This window comes from Chrysochloris asiatica, unplaced genomic scaffold, assembly GCF_000296735.1.
Source record: "Chrysochloris asiatica unplaced genomic scaffold, ChrAsi1.0 scaffold00002, whole genome shotgun sequence".
Taxonomy (NCBI): domain Eukaryota; kingdom Metazoa; phylum Chordata; class Mammalia; order Afrosoricida; family Chrysochloridae; genus Chrysochloris; species Chrysochloris asiatica.
The window spans coordinates 48557195-48579005 of record NW_006408520.1 but is presented as its reverse complement, the minus strand read 5'-3'; the positions used below and the strand labels follow the sequence as shown (position 1 = coordinate 48579005).

Genomic DNA, 21811 nt, shown 5'->3' with positions numbered 1-21811 from the left:
GCTCCGCGGGAGAAAGATGAGGCTTTCTACTCCAGTAAAGATTTACACCCTCGGAAACCCTGTACAGGGTCGCTATGGGTCGGAACCGACTCGACGGCACTTAACAACAACAACAATAATAATATCCCTAGGGTGTCGCTATGGGTTGGAATTGACTCGATGGCAGGTAACAACAAATCCCTAGGAGGTTGGACTATTTCTTGTGCACCTACTGCTCACTTATAAACTATCTCATTATCTGACATTTCACCTTTATTTCAACAGTAAAAAATCTACTATCCAACTATTTTGAGCATCAGTCATGCATATCTGGCAGTAATGAATACCGAGGTGCTAGGCAAGAATAATGCTGACTGTGGTGATTAAGTTTAAGTGTCAATTCGGCTAGGCTATGATTCTTAGTGGTTTGGCAGTTATGCAATGATATAATTTGGCATTTATGTAATGATGTCGTCATCCTCTATTTTGTGATCTGATATGGTTATCATTCATATAACAGCCTTGTCTTTGGAAGCTAACCACGTCAATAAGTAACAAGTAGTATGTTTGCTTTAAATCCCTCCAAGACCTAGAATCAAATGGAGTAGTCGAGAAGTTTAAGCTTTCTGGAAAGTTGGAGGCAGGAATATTTTGGGAACTGACTCGGCTTTCTCTTGTGGATGAGAATGAGTATACACCGACAAATTTGTCTCGTAAATCAGGAGCTTAAATGGAGATGCATACATTAGTGTAAGCATTAATAATAAAGTGGAAGCAGTTTGTTTTCTTGACTCTGACAGGACCCTACAACTCTGGAGAGTGTCACCAGCAGCTTAAAACTCTGCTAGGGAGTAAACAGTGAGTGCCATATCAGTCTCTTCTCTGTCACCTTGATTCCACTGTGCTCTTCATTCATGGCTAAGTAAATTGGAAACTTCGAGCAAGTGTGTGTGTGTGTTGGGGGCGGGGGGGGGGTTCTGCAAATGTGTAATCTATTTAGACTCTGAAAAGAATGTCTCTGGACTGAATTGTACTGACTTACACTAAAGTGAATCCTGAGAGATGGATAAGAAACAGAATACCTTAGCGGTTTAATTTTAGGCTTTAGAGTCAGACAGATCTGAGTTTTATTTCTGGCTGCACCATTTACCAGATATATGAATTTACACAAGACATTTAACCACTTAGGATTCAGCTTTCTCATCTTTAAAATGTGGGTATAACAGTGATTGGAATTCCACAGGTTGTTGTAAATATTAAACAAGATATATGTCTAGTACATATATTAAGCACTCTAGGAATCATAGCAAGGACTATTATAATGGATAAGGTTTCAAAAAAATTTCTCCATGCCAAACGCTTAAACCAGGCTGAAATCAATGATAAGAATTAACTGTAAACTTTTCAAATGTGAACTTTCCAATATTTTACAATCAATTTTAATTTTATTGTCCTGACAGCCCTTTACATTCAGACAAGCATAGGTTGTATTATTAGCAGTTGATACATGAGACAATATCATAAAGAGATGAAATGATTTGTCTAAAAATCTCATAACCATTGGTGCTGAATCTATGATTCCTAGAAGCCAGTCATTTTATCCCTTCCTGCTTAATCTACATTCTTATCCCCAGATAATCAATGGAAGAAATTCATCCATCTCTATATCCATGATGGAGTCCCAATGTGGAACTGTAAGATAAGCACTTGACTGCAAGGCCAGTTTGAACCACAAGGTCAGCAGTTCAAACTCACCAGTTGCTCCTTGGAAACCCTATACAGGTTCACTATGAATTAGAACCAACTCAACAGCACTTAACAACAACAACAACTATGTATGGGATTCATGAAAGAAAAGGATCAACCTAAGTTACTAGCCCCCAAAATCTCTAGTCTTTTTCCATACATCAGTTGATCCTGATGCACAGAGGCCCTGTAGGGTAGAGTAGAAGTGCTCCATAGGATTTCCAGGACTACATTTTTATGAATGCAGACAGCCTCATCTTTTTCCCGAGGTGTGGATGGTGGGTTTCCACTGCCAATCTTGTAATTAGTCCAATGCTTAATCCACTGTGCCACCAGGGCTCCTTCTAGTCTTTTCAGATATGTTATATAGATGGTTAACATAGGTCAACAGAGCTTTTAGCAAGTATATATTGGCCTTAATATTTCAGTTAATGATGGTCTTTCTCCTTCTTTACTCATATTTCTTACTCTCCCACCCAAAGCCTACTTTAACCCTAACCTCTTTCCAGCATGGCCTTTTATCTTGCTGCCTTCATCTCACTCAGATGGGCTTTGTTAAGTCCTCTTCCTACCTAGCGACAGACCTGAAGGTTCTTAAGTTTGTTGCTCTCATTTCTAATCATTAACAGAAACTGAGCTGTGAATTTTTTTTTTTTTTCTTTTCCTTTTTCCATTGAGGGTTCAAAGTTTCTTTGAAAAAAGCTTTAGGTCAGGGTCAACCCTTTAATTTTTCTTAACAATGATACCTCTCGAACTGTGGGAGATGTTTAACCTTCCCAGTCAGCACTAATTTGGACAAATCTGTTACAAAAAGTGTCTTTAAAGTGTAAAGTAGCAAAGAAGTCATTTTTGAGGACTAAGGTGATCCTGACCCAAACCATGGTATTTTCAATCACTTCATATACATATGAAAGTTGGACAGTAGATAAAGAAGATCGAGGAAGAATTGATGCGTTTGAATGATGATGCTAAAAAAGAATATTAAATATACCATGGATTCTAAAAGAATAAAGAAGCCTGTCTTAGAAGGATAACCAGATGTCCTTAGAAGAGAGGATGGCAAGACTTTGGACACATTATCAAGAGGGACTATTCCCTGGAAAAAGACATGATGCTTGACAAAGTAAAGGGTCAGCCAAAAAGAGGAGGATGAATTGACACAGTGGCTATAACAATGAGCTCAAACATGTCAAGGATTGGGAAGATGGTACCAGGCTGGAAAGTTTTTTCCTCAGTTTTACATATGGTCACAAGGAGTCGGAACCAATTTGATGGCACATACGAACATCAGCACTAAATGTAAGCTCCATGAAGGCAGGGACTTTCACTGTGAATGTCCTAGGACATGGAACAGTGCCTGGCACATCAAATATTCACTGAATTGTTGAATAGCATCCCAACATATAAATATCCCACATTTCATGTTTTACACGTATTCAGACTTTTGGTTTCGATTCGTTTGTTTGTTTCTTTGCTACCTTGGAAAAGCATATAGTTTCTTTGCTATCTTGGAAAAGCATACAGAATTACTTTATATTATATCTGGATTTTTAATTTATTTGCTTCTTAGTAGTTTCCTGACCAAGTTGTTTATAACCACAAATATACCTGGTTTTAAGATTTGATTTTAGAGTCAAAGAGTAATTATTTTTTGTTGTTTTAATAATTAAATTCTAGCACCAGATAATTTAGAAAGTTCTATTGCAGTGTTTTCTAGTGGCTAGGGTCATAGGATATTCTTAAAATCAGCTTTTTGCAAAAAATATGAGTAGCTATCTTCTCTTTTCTGTACCAAATCATATACTATGGCATTTCCTACAAATTATATTTGATGTTCACTTGTGGGGCATTCAACAGTAGCTTTTTTTTCTGACAAACAAATTGAATAAATGAGTCCAACAATATGGAGGTAGGAAGCCAGCCTGCCCTGTGTCTCATGGTTAATTTTTGATGGACTCTAAACTGAGAATTGTGAGCTCCTTGGACTTCTTGGCCTGCCTGATACTCTTAAGAGGGAGTAGGGGAGCTTCGGTCTGCTTCCTTCTATGCCAGTATAGCCTGAAAAGCTTTTAATCCACTCAATTTCAAACAGTTGCTAGCAAAGAAAAAGATGTCATGGGAATATCCAGATTTGGCCAGATAACAACCCTACTCTTTATATCCCACTTATAAATCCATAGGAAGGAAGGGAAAGAGCAGTTTCTGGACAGTCAGCTATCCATGCACAGTAGTCAGATGCTGAGACCTTTTCAAATGTACTCAGAATAAAAATGAAACCCTACTACTTGTTTTGCCCATTAGATAGCATTATCTCCATGGAATGCCAATTCCTATCTCCTTGTGCTATGTGTGGTTCTCACATATGGGATTTTAATAACCTCCATGCTGTGCTATGAATTTATAAGCAGGGCCAATAGAGGAAAAACACCACAGGACTTTATTTTTTCATTATTACTCTTTTGAAAAACAGGGTCTGCCTCATTTTTGGAAGGCTCTTCTGACAGCATTGGCAATGTTGCAGCTAGAAGTAATAGTTGTTACTATGGAAAGGAAAAAACCCTCTTTACTTGCTATTTTTTTCTGGACTCCTTTTCCCACCCCCATCTGCCTTTAGACACCTCCATAATACTCATGGCATTGGCTTGCAGCTTCAGTGAACTAATGGCAGAGATAAGTTCTGCTCTCCAGCTTCCATATACATCTTACATTTTGATTTGTTTCTATACATACTTATAAATGTAGTCACATCTTTCCTGTATACAATTTTGCATATCCAAGGAGCCTGTTTAGTGTGGTGGTTATGAAGGCACACTCTGCAGTTAAGCAGCCTTGTAAATGCTGGCTCTATTCTCTGATCCTTAAGAAATCATTTGAGTTTGGTTACTTCATCCATAAAGTGATAATTCCTTCCCTCTAAGACTGTTGTGATGGCTAATTGGTATATTCTCTGAAGTATTTAGTACAGTATTTGGCACAGTGTTACCATTCAATGAACAGAAGTTTCTATTTTTGTTATTAAGAAGCCCTATGAGTCCTAGTAATAAGATGGCAGATAGGATAGACGTGCAGTAAGGAGCTTTGTCCACAACAACACAGAATACCGGAGCAAGCAGACTCAAGGGATGGTACTAGAACTCTGAACCACATATAAAGGAATATTTAGAAGCTTGGAAGGCTTACAGTGAGGGGAATTTGTAGCAGAAACAAGAAATCCATTGCTTTCTAATTCAAGATGCTCAGCTGCTCCCAGAGTCACCATCTTGGGAGAGACCAAGCTGGGAAAGGTTCAGAGCAGCCATGAACGCCTGATAGAACCGCAGAGATACAGGTGTAGACATTATTATTATTTGTATTTGTTCATTGGTCTCTCACTGTCTGTGCACCTCCATTCTGGTGACTAGAGGGGATACCTGAATGAATGGACGCCCCACCCTAACCTTGTAGGGTTCTATTATGCATGCACACAGATCTCCTTGAAATTTAAAGTGAGTTTCCTCTTAAAACCAAATGGCCACCACTCATCTGTCAGTTTGTCATACTGTGGTGGCTTGTGAGTTGCTGTGGTTCTGAAAGCTATGCCACCAGTATTTTAAATATCAGCAGGGTCACCTGTGGTGCACATGTTTCAGATGAACTTCTAGACAAAGACAGACTAGGAAGAAAGAGTGATGAACTACTTCTGAATATTTACTCACTGAAAATCTTATGAATAGCAGAGAAATACTGTCAGATAGAGTGCCGGAAAATGAGCCCCTTGGATTGGAAGGCACTCAAAATCCAACTGGGGAAGAGCTGCCTCTGCAAACTAGAGTTGACCATGATAACACAAATGGAGTAAAGCCCGTGGGAGAAAAGCCCACAGAACCTTCATTTGCTGATGGGGTACAACTCAAAATGAAGAGAAACAGCTGTAAACATCCATTAAAAATCGGACAATGTGACGTACAAAGTATGAATTTAGGAAAATTAGAAATTGTCAAAAATTAAATGAAACACATAAACATCGATATCTTAGGCATTAGTGAGCTGAAATGGCCTGGTATTGGCCATGTTGAATCTGACAACCACATGATATACTATGCCAGGAATGACAAATTGAAGAAGAATGGTGTTGCATTCATCACAAAAAAGAACATATCCAGATCAGTCATGAGGTACAACACTGTTTGTGATAGGATAATATGTATGCAGCCACAAGGAAGCCCAGTTAATACCATTATTATTCAAATTTGTGCACCAACCACTAAAGCCAGTGAGGATGAACTAGAATAATTCTACCAACTTCTTCAATCACATATTAATCAAACATGCAATCCAGATGTATTGACCATTACTGGTGATTGTAATGCAAAGGTTGGGAGCAAAGAGGAAGGACCAGTAGTTGGAAAATATGGCCTTGGTGATAGAAATGATGCTAGAGAACATATGATAGAATTCTGCAAACCCAATGATTTGTTCATTTCAAATATCTTCTTTAGACAGCATAAGAGACAACTATACACATGGACCTCACCAGATGGAATACATAGAAATCAAATTGACTACATCTGCAGAAAAAGACGATGGAAAAGCTCCATATCATCAGTGAAAACAAGGCCAGGGGCAGACTGTGGAACAGACCATCAATTACTCATATGCAAAATCAAACTGAAGCTGAAGAAAATGAAAAAAAGTCCACGAGAGCCAAAATACGACCTTGAATATATCCCACCTGAATTTAGAAGAACAGGTTTGATACATTAAACACTAAAGATTGAAGACCTGAAGAGTTGTGGGATGATATCAAGAACATCATACATGAGGAAAGCAAAAAGTCTTTGAGAAGACAAGAAAGAAGGAAAAGGTCAAAATAGATGCCAGAAGAAACACTGAAACTTGCTCTCCAGCGTAGAGATGCTACAGCAAATGGAAGAAATGAGGAGGTCCAAGAGCTGAACAGAAAATTTCAAAGATTAGCTCGAGAAGATAAAGCCAAATATTACAACAAAATGGGCAAAGATCTAGAATCAGAAAACCAAACAGGAAGAACACACTCAGCATTTCTCAAGCTGGGGGAACTGAAGAAAAAAATTCAAGCCTCGTGTTTCGTCATTGAAAGATTCTTTGGTCAAATTATTGGATGACGCAGAAAGCATCAAGAGAAGATAGAAGGAATACACATAGTCACTATAGCAAAAGGAAATGGTTAATATTCAACCATTTCAAGAGGTAGCATATGATCAAGAGCCAAAGATCCTGAAGGAGGAAGTCTAAGGTGCATTGAAGGAATTGGCAAAGAACAAGGCATCAGGAATTGATGGAATAAAAATTGAAATCTTTCAAGAAAGTGAGGTGGCACAAAAGGCACTCACTCACCTCTTCCAAGAAATTTGGAAGACAACTATCTGACTGATTGGAGGAGATCCATATTTGTGCCCATTCCAAAGAGAGGTGTCCCAATGGAATACAGATATCATCAGACAATACCTTTGATATCCCATGTGAGTAATGTTTTACTCAATGTAATACAGAAACTCCTGCAATCATACATTGACAGAGAACTTCCAGAGGTTGGCCCAGGATTGGACAGTGTTTCGTTCTGCTGTGCATAAGGTTGCTCTATGGGTCTGTACTGACTCAATGACACCTAACAACAACAACAAGAGTCCTGTTGCAGTGCTGTGGGTTAATGTGCTAGACTGCAAACAATTTGAACTGCAAGGTTTGTGGGTCCAGCTCACCAGCTGTCCCTCAGAAACCCTATCCAGGGTAGCTATGAGTCAGTACTGGCTTGGCAGCGCTTATCAACAACAACAACGAGGAGTGCTGCTAACTGAAAGATTGGTGGTTTGGACCCATCCATGGGATGTGTAGGTGAAAGATTTGGCAATCAGCTCCCATAAAGATTACTGCCAAGGAAACCCTTTGTTACCTGTTGTCAGTCATTAAGAGTCTGAATCAGTTTAATAGTACTCAACAACAACATTTTTGTTATTATGCTTTCAGATATCTTTTCTGAATACCTACTATGTGCCAGTCATTATTCTAGATGCTCGAATTATACAGGGAACAAAACACATTCTTTGTCCTTATAAAATTCATAAAGTAGTTACTATTATCGTTCAGATTACAATTGAAAATGATGCCTTGTACTCTTTTCCAATTAACACTTAGAATCCTCCTATCCCTTTTTTCTCAATGAAGCATGCATATTAAAAATAATTTTATAATCTCTTACGTTGTAGCAGAGCTGAACAGGAAAATTCAAAGGGCAGCTCAAGAAGACAAAATCAAAAGTTATAATGAAATGTACAAAGACCTGAATTAAGTAAACCAAAAGGGAAGAACACATTAAGTATTTTTTAGACTGAAAGAACTGAAGAGAAAATAACAAGCAATATTGACTTGCAATATTAAAGGATTCTACGGGAAAATGGAGTCCTCGTGTGGTGGTGTGGGTTAATATACTGTACTGCAAAGTTGGTTTGATCTGCAAGGTCAGCGGTTCAAGCTCACCAGCCTAACCTTTGAAACCCTATACAGCGTCGCTCTGGGTTGGAACCAACTCAATGGCAGTTAACAACAATGGGGAAAATATTGAATGATAGACGAAGCAACAAAAAAAGATGGAAGGAGTATGCAGTCACTGAACCATATGATTAAAAACTGATGATATTGAAGGAAGATGTCTAAGACACACTGAAGGCATTGGCAAAAAAACAAGTCTACAGGAATTGATGGAATGCAGATTTAAATGGTTCAACAATATGATGCATCCCTGGAAGCGCTCATTCATCTATACCAAGAAATTTGGAAGAGATTCATATTTTTGCCTTTCCAAAGAAAAGGACCCAATGGAATGCAAGAAATATCAAACATTATTAATATCACATGCAAGTAAAATTTTGCTGAAGGTAATTCAAAAACATTTGCAGCAGTGCTTCAACATGGAGTAGACAGAAATACAAGCCAGATTCAGAAGATGAGGTGGAACTAGGGATATCACTGTTGATATCAGATGGATGTTGGCTGAAAGCAGAGCATACCAGCAAAAGGGCTAGTTGTGCTTTATTGACTACACAAAAGAATTGAACTGTGTGGATCATTGTTATTGTTGTTGTTGTTAAGTGCCGTGGAGTCGGTTTGGACTCATAGCGACCCTGCATAGGGTTTCCGAGGCTGTAAATCTTTATAGGAGCAGAACACCTCATCTTTGTCCTGCAGAACCGCTGGTAGTTTCAAACTGCTGACCTTGTGGTTCACAACCCGATTCATAACCACTATGCTACCAGAGCTCCTTAACACAGTATAACATTGTGAAGAATGGGAATTCCAGAATACTTCATTGTGCTCCTATGGAAATTTAACATAGATCAAGAGGGAGCCCTTCAAACAATATAAGGAGACGCAAAATAGTTTAGAATCAGGAAAGTTGTGTGCCAGCGTTATATCCTTTCACCATACCTATTCAATCATACTTATTCAATCAGGTATTACAGTAAGCTGAACTATAAGAAGAATGAGGTATCAGGAATGGAGGAAGGTTCATTAACATGCAGATGACCTAACCTTGCCCACTGGAAGCAAAGGGCACTTAATGATGAAGACCAAAGTTTTCAATATGGATTACACCTCTGTATAAAGAAAACAAAAATCCTCACCAATGGACCAACAAATACATGATAAACAGAAAAGACTGAAGTTGTCAAACATTTCATTTTGCTTAGATTCACAATCAATGCTCATATAAGCAGTATTGGCCAAATCTGTTACAAAAGACCTCTTTAAAGTGTTAAAGAGCAAATGTATCATGTTGAAGACTAAGATTTGCCTGACCCAAGCCATGTTTTCAGTCACCTCATGTACATGCAAAAGCTGGACTGTGAGTAAGGAAAACAATAGAAGAATGGAAGCATGTGAATTATGGTGGTAGTGAAGAATATTAAATATACCATGACTGCCAGAAGAATGAGCAAATCTGTTTTGGAAGAAGTAAGCTTGGATTACTCCTCAGAAGTAATAATGGTAAGACCATCTCTCACACTTTGACGTGCCATCAGGAGGACCAGTCATGGAGAAGGACTCATGCTTGGTAAAATGAAGGGTCAGAGAAAAAGAGGGAGACCCTCAGCTGCCACAATTGTTTCAAACAGAACAATTATGAGGATAGCACATTCTGTTGTACATAGGGTTGCTTTGAGTGAGAACCCATCCCACAGCATAATTTTACTGTAATTTTTGTCCTTTTTTTCTTGCTTCAAATCCATCTTCTATTTTCATATTGTGCAAATCTAGACTGGCCTGCTCAAACAAGAAAACTCCTGTGATCCTGACTTCTCCTTAGTGCATTACAAATTCAAGTCTGTTGATGATTCAGTCCCTCTAACTCAATAAAGTACTTTATATGAAATGTCATATTAAACCTCTTGGATCTTGAAGTAAAATGAAGGTTAGGAAGTCATTTTTATTTTAAAGTTCAGAAGGAAAAGGAACTTGGAGGCTAAATCTTTATGTATCTCAGAAGGAACTTTCCAGAAGAGACCATTGCCAAATCGTCTTCTCATGAGTGTGTTTCTACACATGTGTACACATATATACTTATGTACACACAGACATGTATTAGTGTGTGTTAGGCACTGACTACACTGACTATATTTTGTGTTTTTCTTAGCTCGAGAAGTTGGAGAAGTTTATGTTCCATTGGTACCAGAGATTTCCAAATTCTTGACTCTTCATCAGAATTTGTTATACTTTAAAAAAATGAAGATATAGACCCTGAAAAAAATTCTGTGTACATAAAATAGGACTCTATCAGTGTTGATAATGATGTAAAAAATACTCTGTTGGTACACATTACTTTTAAGGTTTTTAGCCTGTGTGATATTTACAGTGTATCGGAATCTACTTTTATACATTAAATACTATCCACTGAACACCTGCTTTGGGCCAGACCCTTGTTAATAGTAAATGAAATAGTCTCCTTCTCTAACAAACTTAGGGTCTAATGGGAGAGACTGACAATAAATAAATGGGTTATAGTTTTGATAAGTGTCTCTGGGGTGCAACATTGTGTGCTTGACTGGGTGGTCAAGTGAAGACTTTGAGAAGCTGAAGTTTGAATTGAGTCCTTCCTATATGATGAGAATCAATCAATTGACACTGAGTTGACCCCAATGCATGGAGTTTATGTATATCAGAGTAGAACTGTGATCCATAGGGTTTTCAATAACTGATTTTTTGGAATTATATGATTAAGCCATTCTTCTACCTGTGGCTGGGTAGACACAAACCTCCAAACTTTCAGTTAGCAGCTGAGCACTGAGCATAGTAACTGTTGGTACCACCCAGAGACTCCGTATGTTGAGAAATGTAATTGCAAAACTTGGAGGGCAAAGTATTCTAGAAAACAAGAAACAGTATCTAAGTCCTAGAGACTGGGGCAAGAACATGGCGTTTTCAAGAACTTAAATTCATTGTGCTGTCTGATGATGACAGAAAGACGTTCCAGAGTCGAGTGCCAGAATTAAGTCACATGAAGGGAGCTTCTTCTAAGTGCAGTGGGGCTTGTGTTGATTTTTGGGTTAACACAAATAACAAAGCAGTTTCCTTAAGGTTTCTTCTTCCAGGGAATCCCAGAGGGCATTGCCTTATTTTGTGTGGTCAGGTTTTGATTCAATTACTTTTATGGTACTATATGCCTTGTGAGAATAAGAGCTGTGGATTCCAGAGCTTAAAATCTCCACACTTATTTTGAATGCTAATTATCCCAAATATGTTTTTAATTGGAAACTGTGTATCTTAGACACACTTCATTACTTTTAACCTTTGAAATCACTTTTAATTCATCCTCTTAAAAAAGTTTTCTATTAAGGAAATATGGCACACATTGATGACATTTTAATTACTTTCTTCTGAAAGTTTTTTTGTATTGAACACAATTTATCTGTAAAAGGCACTTTTTTTTTGGAAAGGATCATACTTTGAGAAACTAATACAAAATGCCAAACATTTCAATTTATGTGTTTTCTGGAAATTTTACTGGTTTTTTTTTTTTTTTACAGAGTGTAGACACTCAGCTGTAGCATTTTGGTGCATTTTAGAACCCCTGGTAGCATAGTGGGTTATGAGTTGATCTACAAACTGCAAGGTCAGCAACCGGCCTCTCTGCAGGTGAAAGAGGCTTTCTGCTCCCATATGAGTTTAAATCTTGGAAGCAGTATACAGGGTCACAATGAATTGAAACCGAGTTGACGGCACACAACCACCATTAAGAATGTATGTAATTTAATTTTTCATAATCGCCAACAATTTAAAGTACCTGGATATTTGCTTTCTCCTCTACAAATGATTTGCTGCTACCACTTACTTGTTTTTGTTGCGTGCCGTCGAGTCGGTTCCAAGGAGAGGCTGGTGAGCTTCATCGCCGACCTTGCAGATCACACCGATTTTACAGTCCAGCGCATTAACCAACTGCACCACACCAGGACTCCTACTGTGGGTTAATGCGCTGGATTTCAAAGTCGGTTTGAATCTCAAGGTCAGGGATTCAAGCTCACCTGTCGCTCCTCAGAAACCCTATACAGGGTCGCTATGGTTTGGAACTGACTCTACAGCACTTAACAATAATTATCATTGTATCATGTTGTCGTTGTTAAGTGTAGTCAAGTTGGTTCCGATTCATAGCGACCCTGTATAAGGTTTCTGAGGAGCTGAAGGTGTATTTTCACCACACACCTTATGGTTTACAGTCCAGTGCTTATCCTGTAGCGCCACTGACTCTTAATCTAGCACTCACACACAAACTCTGTTAGATATGTGATTGTTTTAACGGGTAATGATAGATTTTTCTGTGCTCATTTATTTATAGAAATGTATTATTATTTATGTTGGTTTCATGAGGCTTTTATTTAAGAGTGTTTTTGGTTTTTAGATTAAAAAAAAAAAAAAAAGAACTACCTCATAGTCGTGGTATATATATATATAGATGTTGGGTAAGTTGCTAAATATAAATATTTATTTGTGAATCTTTTTCCTGCATCTGTTATCTTTGTTCCACAAGTTTTCTTTTTATTTGATAGGAGTTTATTGAATTGCATCTGATCCAATGAAAGGGACTTTCGTATAATTAATAGATAGTTGCTGCCACTTTCATTTACCATATTGTTTGTTAACGCTTACCAAACTCTGGGATGCTAATATTCTCAGATAACAAAGGTAAAATAAGGTTCACTAAAAATTCTGCTGCAGGTTATCATCCTTTTTAGCTAATAGAGCATATATCGAATTTTTGCATAGGAAATGGTTCCCTCCCATGGGCTTTTGGCTCTATGACTTCAGTGCTGCTTGGTGGCTTTGGCAGTCTCAGAGGAGATGGGCTGCTGGGAAATGAAATGCTTGGAGCTTGCCAACCCTAAACCACTGTGTACCTCACAGCTTTCTAGTGCCAGACGTTTGTGTGCCAAGGAAACAGAAACCTTTCTAGAAAATAAACTGTTTTCTCTTGGAATTTCCCTCTGTGAAGTCTAGGAGAGGTTGAACCCTGTAAGATGTTTTGTGGTTAGAAAAATTTTCAGGAGTTACATGGGAAGTTCAGTGCCACAATGTCATGCATAAAACAAAATGGGGAATTAGGGACTAATTATGTTCCATAAATCACTTTACTCTCAACTATCAAAATGGCTTATATATATTTAGGAAAAAATGATCACTGTAATTTCTGTTGTCATGACAATCACTTAAACTGTTGAGCTAAGACACTTAGTCTCCAGGGCTTCATGTGTAAGTGGGTACGTGAGTGTTGTGAGGGTGTGACAAGGGATGGAGACTACCCCAGCAGGATGGTCATGTATATAAGTAAGCATGGATTTTTGTTGGGAGGTAGAAAAGCCTAATGAACAACTTCTGAAAAATCAGTGATTGAAAGCCCTACAGTGCAGAGATCTTCCACGCATAGGGTCGCCAAAGTTGGAATAGACTAGATGGAAAATGCTAAGTGATGCGGAGATTATTCGAGGGTAAATTTGCCAACTAAACAAAACTTTGTACAGAATTGCAAACCTTTAGAAGTAAATTATGAAGCCACTAGGATCGTGGTGGTGATGGTATGCCATCGAATCGATTCCAAATGATAATGACCCTATATAAGGTTTCAAGGCTATAAGTCTTTAAGGGAATAGAAAGCCTTGTCTTTCTCCCTTAGAACAGCTGGTAGATTCAAACTGTTGGTCTTTTAGTTATCAGCCCAACACGTAACCACACTACCAGAAATCCCTTCACTTTGACCATAGTATTTCTATCTTTGTACCCATAACATTAGAATTAACTTTACCCACATTTCCACTTTCATCCCTATCTTCTCTTATTTACTCTAGGTTTCTCTTTCCAGTCTTCCTTATTTCTCCACTCAACTTTTATCATAGGGAATTTTCTACTTAATCTAGCACAAAATTGACAAGTATGTGCAGGATCTGATGAAATTAGGGTTTCTGCTACAATAAGCACAAGTATTTGTTCTAAGAAGATTGACTTCTGTGAAAAAACTAGTAAAACTTGGAGCACAGAAAACATTAAATTCATAGCATTTTTGTTATGAAGTGCCATCGATCCATTTCCAACTCAAAGCGACTCTGTATAGGGTTTCTGAGGAGCTGCTGATGGGTTTGAACTGCCTACCTTGTGGTTCGCAGCCCAGTGCTGATCCTACAACACCACCAGGAGTCCTCATAGCACTATGTAGCCTAATTTAATTGGACTTAATTGGAATCAACTCGACAGCAGCTGGTTTATTGCTTAATTACTCTTGGGATTAATAGATTTCTTTTAGACCTGGGTTTTTCAACCACCGCAATATTGACATTTTGGATTGGTTCAATGTTTGTTATAGAGGACTGTTCTGTACATTGTAAAAATTTTAGCAACATCCCTGGCTCCTACCCATTAAATACCAGAAGTGCATACCAAGTGTGACAACCTAAGCTGTCAAGTGTGCCTTGGGAGTGCAAAATCTTTCCTCGTTAAGAACCACTGTTTTGGACCCAGGAACTTGGATAAATGTGTGCACTGTAGGATCAGCACTGGATGGCCAATCACAAGGTTACTGGTTCAGACCTACCAGCCACTCCTTGAAAACTTGATACAGAGTCAGTATGAGTCAAAATGAACTTGATGGAACTTAGCAATAACACTTGGATAAATACTGATATAAATCAATATGTTAAGTGTAGATTTTTTAAAAAATCTATTTATAAAGACTAGGCTTTTCCACTTTATATCATCATTTCTAATATTCCAATTCAAAAGCTGGTTCCCAATACTCACCGATTCTGAATAGATAAAAAGTAAACATCTCCCTTTTTATTAAATAAGAAGTCCAGCATTGAAAATCCCTGGATATAAAGAGCTTGTTAAGATGTATTATGTCAGATGAAAAGTGCTATTTTAATAACTCATTGTTATTCCTAGCATGGACCTTTTATTTTAGAAAAATGGATAATTAGCATTTTGGCTTATCACTTTCTCTCCATGAATACAAATAATTTGATAGGCAGACAACCATGAGAGACTTCATTAAATAATGGGCCTAATCAACCTGGGAATAAAGTAAATTAGAGGTTAGACTTTCAGCCTGAGAGTTTGGGTCTGTTGGTAATGTCATCTCATTCTTCCTGGACATTTTTGTTGATCAACCTAATGTTGCAGTTATAAAACAGAACACAGGTCAATTGGCCTGAAATAAAAACCAAAACTCTAGTTGGAAAGTCATAAGCAACACTGTATTTAACTTATAGTTCTATAATTGCAAGAACACATTCAAAGCAAAGCTACAAGTTCTATAGTGTTTGGAATGGGCTACTTCTGTTTCTAGATAATGGCCTGTAATGTGGAAATATTAGAAAGTTACTAGGAAAAAAGTAACTTACTGGAATCATTCCATTTTGTATATATTATGTACTTTAGTGCCATCTGTTGCTATCCATATTATCCTTAAAAACTTACCCCAAAAAAACTACAAATAACACTTAGTATTTTGAGAACCATCTTCATTAAACTCAGCCAAGAAATCTATTTTGAAATTAATTTTCTGATTTTTAAAAAATTTTATTTCTAGCTTAATCTATCCTTTTGATTGTGAAAACAAAGCCTGATGCTGTGTTTGGACTGTGATGTGCACTTTTGTCGCTTAGAAGAGACAGATAACCACTTAGTAGAATTTTCCTGTCTTTGACAGCCTTTGGAAGCCTTTAGCACAGTCTTAAGAAAGGATCATGATTGTTACTTAGCATTTCCTTTGTGGGGCAGCAGGGGAATTTAGAGCTGAGAAATTATTCTTACCATGAGATGAAGGAATGATTGTATTCACAACTTCTACTCTACATTTGTGATCCAATCACATAGAAGCCATTATTCCTTGTATTTTTGGATCTGACATTTTTTTCTCCTGATATTTTCTAAGTAGCATTTTTCTACCAAGTTGATTTGTGTAGAGGGGAAAATAATGTACAGTAACAAGTATATTATGTGTTCTAAAACACATTTAACTTTATTACTAACATTTAAAAAAAAAAACAATAACAAAGAGCTAAAACTAAAACAGAATGGCTTTACAAGCCATGAAGGGAATCCTCACATTATACAATGCACAAAATAAAAAGGGAGTGTTTCCCCTTCTAAAATGTATGTATATGTGCTTATATTTGTTCCCTACTAAAGTATGGTGCTATAGGATAAGCACTGGTTTGCTAATCACAGGGTTGGTAGTTCAAACCCACCAGCCGCTCCTCAGAAACCCTACACAGGTTGCTACAAGGCAGAATCAACTCAAGATACTTAATTTTTTTTTTTTCTAAGAAGGGTTGCTATTATTAAATGCCGTTGAGTTGGTTCCGACTCAGAATGACCCTGTATAGGGTTTCTGAGGAGCAACTGTGAACCACCTCACAGTTCAAACTAACAGTGCTTATCCTACAGGAAGAGTGAATCCTGGGAGCTAAAGAGTCTTTAATGTGTTGAGAGAGTCATGCTTGTAAGGACAAGAGCTTGGAGGAACCAGAGGAGAGAAAGTGCTTTGTAAAGAAATGGAGAGGATTTAAGAGTCTAGGTATGTTACTTAGGAGAAATGAAGATTTGGGAGAGTACAACCATATCCCCAAGTCATCTTTAGCAAGTTTACCTTACTCACGAATGCTCTATGGAGTGGCATTTCAGTTTCCTTGGACAGTTTGAACTAACTGGGTGATTTAAAGCAACCAAAATTTATTTTCTCTCAATTCTAGAAGCTAGAAGTCTGAAATCAAGGCATCAGACTCTGGGAAGAATTTTTCCTTGCTTCATTCTAGTTTCTGGTGGTGTTCCTTGGCTAGTAGATGCATTACTTCATCTGCTCTTTCTGTTGTCACACAACATTCTTTTTTGTGGGTTTCTCTCTTTTCCTCTTTTTATAAGGATACCCATTATAATGAGGATGTTTCTTAAAAGTCAACAACTACAAAGTGGTAAAGAGGGATTTACATGCAAACCTGAAGACAAAGTCATGCTCTTTCCTTTTATTTGGCTCTTTGCTCCCTAACCCCATCCCCAATAAATCCCTCTGAATTGAGTAATATGGATTATAAAGAAGGTTTCTTATTTATTATTATGGTATATATTGGTCAATATAATTATAATATGTATATAATGTTAAATATGGTCAACATCATGACAAGCTATAGGTAATATTGCAGAGAATGAATATTCCAGAACACTTAATTGTGCTCATGAGGAACCTGTACATAGACCAAGAGGCAATGTTCAAACAGAAGAAAGGGACAATTAAATAAAATCATAAAGGTGTGTGGCTGGGTTGTATTCTTTCACCATACTTATTCAATCTATATGCTGATCAAATAATCCAACAAACTGGATTATATGAGGAATAATTTGGCATTAGGATTGGAAGAAGACTTAATAACAACCTGTGATATGCAGATGATACAACTTGCTTACTGGAAGTGAAGGTGACTTAAAATACTTATTGATGAAGAAGAAAGAATGCAACCTTCAGTATAGATTGCACCTCAATGTAAAGAAAAAAAAAAATCCTCCAAACTGGACCAATACACAGCATTATGATAAATGGAAAAAAGATTGAAGTTGTAAAAGACTTCATTTTGTTTGGATTCACAATCAGCACTCATAAAAGCAGCAGTCTAGAAATCAAACTTTAAAGAGTTCAAGAGCAAAGATTACTAGTTTGAGGACTAAGGTGTGCCTGACCCATGATGTTTTCAATAGCCAGACATCATGTAAAATTTGGACAATGAATAAAGAAGATCATAGAAGATGGATGCATTTGTGTTACGGTGTTGGAGACATTATTAAAAGTACCATGGTCTTCCAGAAGAGCAGGGAAATCTGTGATCTGTGTTGGAAGGAGTACAACCAGCATGCTCCTTGGAAGCCTGGATGGCAAAACTTCATCTCTCATACTTTGGGCATGTTACTAGGAAGAACCAGTCCCTGGAGAAGGGCATCATGCTTGGTAAAGTGGAGGGTCAGCCCAAAGTGGAAGACCCCAACAAAATGGATTGACACAGTGGCAGCAGCAGTGGGCTCAAGCATGACAATAATTATGAAGGTGGTTCAGGCAGTGTTTCATTCTGTTGTGCATAGTGCCACTATAAGTTAAAGCTGACTTGTGCTGTGGGTTAATGTACTGTTGGTTTGAATCGCAAGGTTCAAGCTCACCAGCTGCTCCTCAGAAACCCTATACTGGGTCATTATGGGTTGGAACTGACTTGGCAGCACTTAACAACAACAACTGTGTTCAATATTGCCAATGAGTCATACATAATTCATTAGCTTGCTAATTAGACTATTTGTTTATTACAGATATAAGCCCAGATGTGAGGCAGGAGTTGTGATGATGATGTGTCTCTTGGGAATGGCACACAACCAGTATCCTCCCAGGGATCTGATTTCTTGTTCTTTTTTCCCTCTTCATGGGTGTTTCCTGTTAGTAAAGTTTGTTGTGAAGTAAAACAAAAATAAAGATTGTTTTCAAAATGAATAAAGGAAGACTGAATAAATGATTGTGGTGTTGGTGAAGAATATTGAACAGACTGTCAAAAAACCAAGCAAAATTATCTTATAAGAAGTATAACCAGAATGTTCTTTAGAAGTAAGGATGGCAAGATTTTGACTCCATTACTCTGGATAGAACAATCACTAGGAAAGGACTTGTGTTGGGTAGAGTAGAGTGTTGAAGTTAGGGAAACCCACAGTGAATTGACTGATACGGTAGACACGAAATGTACTCAAACAGACCATTCATCACAAAGATGGCACAGGACTAGGCAATGTTGTTTTCTTATTTATGAAGTTGCTATGAGTCAGAGCCAACTTGAGGACAATTAGCAACGACAAAAGCATTCTAGATTATCTACACTTTAACATATTTTGGTAAATTTGATTTAAAGGTCTATTTTTCAAACTTTAAAGTATGTAGTTGCCACAGTGTTTTGTGCTTGAGAGTTGCCAATATTGCTCTTTATCAAAATTATCCCATTAAGATTCCTAAATTCAATTTCCATAGATTTTAGAGGAGACATTAAGAATGCTCCCTAAATCTGATATCTCTTCTTAGAACTGTAGCCAGTATACATAAACAATTATAATCAATTTTGTATTTTGGCTCAATCATTTTCTGAATAATTGTTTACTTGTGGCTGTCTTTAGGGTCTTTAGCCTTTTTAGTCTTAGCTTAAGTGCTGCAATGGTTGCAACTTTACCTTTTAGCTAATTGCTATGCTTTACATGGTCACAGGGACTGAGCCTTTTAAAATGCCACTTCATTATAGCATTAGAAATAGCATGGGCTCAGTAATTTCATTTACTGGGTCAATAACCCATGGTATCTAGAAGAAGATTTAAAATCATTTAAAAATAATTATTCAAACAAGAAAGGGATTTCAAACAATAATTACCATTAGCAGTAACAACATGGGAGATTTCAAAGCAACTGCAAATGTTATGTTTAAATCTTAATCTCTAAATTTTATAACTCAAAGGGTTTAGCTTTTCCAAGAGTAGATCACAAGACCTCAAATAAACCTCAACAAGCCTCTCACCTGGGTATAGAAACTCATAAGCTTTTTTTTTATTTTTCTTGTAAGAAATCACTTGTAAGAAAATATTTGTGGCTGGCGGCCTATCATAGCTCCTTTTTATAAAGTGTTCACCTTTCTTAGAGTATCTGAACATTTCTTATTGTGACCAGCACTGCCCTCTATGTAGTTTGTATTTTAATTGGCAGTGTACAGTGGATTTCTTTCCATTGTACTGCTTTTTGATGCTGTTGTACCATTTTTTATTTTGTATGTTCACTTTGTAATGGCTAACATTTTAACTCTCATATTAGTTCCAATCATTTTTCACCACTTGGTTATGTTTTCCAGGAAGGCTATCTTACTATCAGCAAGTAATGATATTATTTCTCCTCTGATAACCCCAGTCCAGGATTTTGTTGCTATGTGACAAGAACTTCCAGAACAATATTAAGTAATAGGGGTGATAGGAGGCATCTATTATTTGTTTCTAGCTGTAACAAGAATATGTCCACTGCTGCATTTTTAAATTGTTCCAAAGCTTTCTCACCATTATTCCATGTGATGTTAACCAGTTTCCTGTAGGAAAAAAGAAAAAAAAAAGAGGTTGAAGTTTCCAAATAATTCTCTGGATTCATTTATTTAGTGAGTACCGTTTACTAACCTTTAATATTTAATATGCATTGACAATTTCCAAATGGTGGAAAATGTATGTCCTGTTTCCCAAGATATCAGTTCACAGAACACTGTGTTTAAAGAATATCTATTAACAAAACAATACTTCCATATATGGTGGTAGGTCATTATTAAATATTACATTATATAATTACATTGGAATTGCTCTCTCAGATAAATACTCCTTATAATGATAAGAAAGCATTATCATGATCCTAGCTTAATAATCATGATCCTAGCTTACTGAAAGTGTTATGTTCCATTGTCCAGTGTAAAGTTTTTAAGATTCATCCCTGTTGCAAATTTATTATGAATGATGGAGAGTATTCCCTTAAATGAAGATGTTGATTAAAATTTGTGTTGTTTGCAGTTTGAGGGATTTATAAACAATGCTGCTGTAATTACTGTACTTTTATATGTGTGTGCATTAAATTGTTTCTGCAAACTGCACAAGTGTATTGTGTATTAGTTTCTGTTATATGCAAAATGTGGTATTCCTATATGTGTATATATGTCCTGATATATATAAGAATGTATTTTCTAATGTATATAGCGGATAGAATTCCTGAGTTAAAATACTCAGTTATGCATTTTTCAGTCTTTCATAATCCATTCACCAATAATTATCAATGCATCTTGATTGCATGCTTAATAAGTTTCAGACTGCAGACATTGGTAAATATCTTCAGTTTTCTCATATTTGACATTACTGTTTGGTGCGTAGATTTGAACAGTACTCTGTAAACTGGCCACAACTCACCTGTAAGGTGATCACATTGGGGTGACTTGCATGTTGCTGTGATACTGGAAGCTATGCCTGGTATTTTAGATACCAGCAGGATCACCCATGGTGGGCTGGTTTCAGCAGAGTTTCTAGACTAAGACAAACTAGGAAGAAGGAGAGACAGACCACTTCTAAAGAGTTAACCACTGAAAGCCTTATGAATATCAGGCAAAAATTATCTGATAGGTTTCATCTGATTTCTTACTGAAAGATGAATCCGTTTGGAATGCACTCAAAATATGACTGGAGAATAGCTGACTCCTCAAAATAAAGTAGACCTTCCAGATGTGAATGGAGCAAAGCTTTCAGGACTTTCATTTACTGATGAGACACAACTCAAAACAAGAAGAAAGAGCATTAATGATAAGAAAGTACACAGTATGTCATTGTTAAGTGCCAATGAATTCGTTCTGACCCATTGTTATTGTTGTTGCTGTTAGGTGCCATCGAGTCGATACCGACCCATAGTGACCTTATGCACAGCAGAATGAAACACTGTCTGATCCTGGGCCAACCTCACTACTATTGCCATGGTTGAGTCCATCAATGCTGCCACTTGGCCAATCCA

General features: G+C 37.2%; 1 protein-coding gene across 1 annotated transcript in view; it reads left to right on the top strand.

Moving 5' to 3' along the window:
* LOC102813713 (alpha-N-acetylgalactosaminide alpha-2,6-sialyltransferase 3-like) overlaps window positions 1–21811 on the top strand; it is a 929267-nt gene that overhangs the window by 526490 nt on the left and 380966 nt on the right. The window lies entirely within an intron of this gene.